The sequence below is a fragment of the Polyergus mexicanus genome, unplaced genomic scaffold, assembly GCF_030449975.1.
Source record: "Polyergus mexicanus isolate NDT 795.1 unplaced genomic scaffold, iyPolMexi1.0 SCAF_55, whole genome shotgun sequence".
NCBI lineage: Eukaryota > Metazoa > Arthropoda > Insecta > Hymenoptera > Formicidae > Polyergus > Polyergus mexicanus.
In genome coordinates, this window is record NW_027223375.1 from 63,666 (window position 1) to 64,427 (window position 762).

A 762-nucleotide genomic window follows, 5' to 3' on the forward strand; every position below is an offset into this window, starting at 1 on the left:
TTGGCTTAGGGAAGAATATGAGGGTAGCTGCTGTATGCTCAGAACGCCCCTGGGCTGCAGTGGTAGTCTGTAACCCTCAATTCCAAATGGTGTTTGTCTCGCAGCTTAGCACGACACATTGCGTATGTGTGGAAGTGCAGGCTCCCAATTTTTCTTTCTACGTCGCATCGTGCTACTTCCAGTACAGCGACGAGATAGAGAAATACCTCAGACACCTCGAAGTGGTATTTCATTTGCTGAGGGGGAAGAGATTGTTAGTGGCAGTAGACGCCAATGCTCGGTCGTCACCCTGGGGTCTCCAAGAGACAGACGAAAGAGGTGCGAAATTTGAAGACCTCATATGGAGCATATGGAGTAAACGTGGTGAATGATGTCGGACAGGGACCCACTTTTTGGACGGCAAGAGGTTCGTCTTTCATCGATGTAACCTTGACGTCGTCCTCCATGAACAAATTCATCAATGATTGGAAGGTGAGGCCCGACTGAACGACCAGCGACCACAACGCAGTCGACATCAGATAGAGGGTGCCAAAGGGTCAGGTGGAGATCGAGGTGCCGCGAACATGAGGTTTGACACTCGTCGGGCTGAGTGGGAGCGGTTCTCCGAGAGCTTGACTGATCTTTCAAGATCGAGACTGGAGGTCCTCGATGTCTGTTCCGCGAATAGAGTAGATGAGATGGCGGAGACGTTGGCAGCTGTACTCACCGAAGCCTGTTCCGCGTCGATGCCAAGAAAAAGACGATTTAGGAAGTCCAACCCGT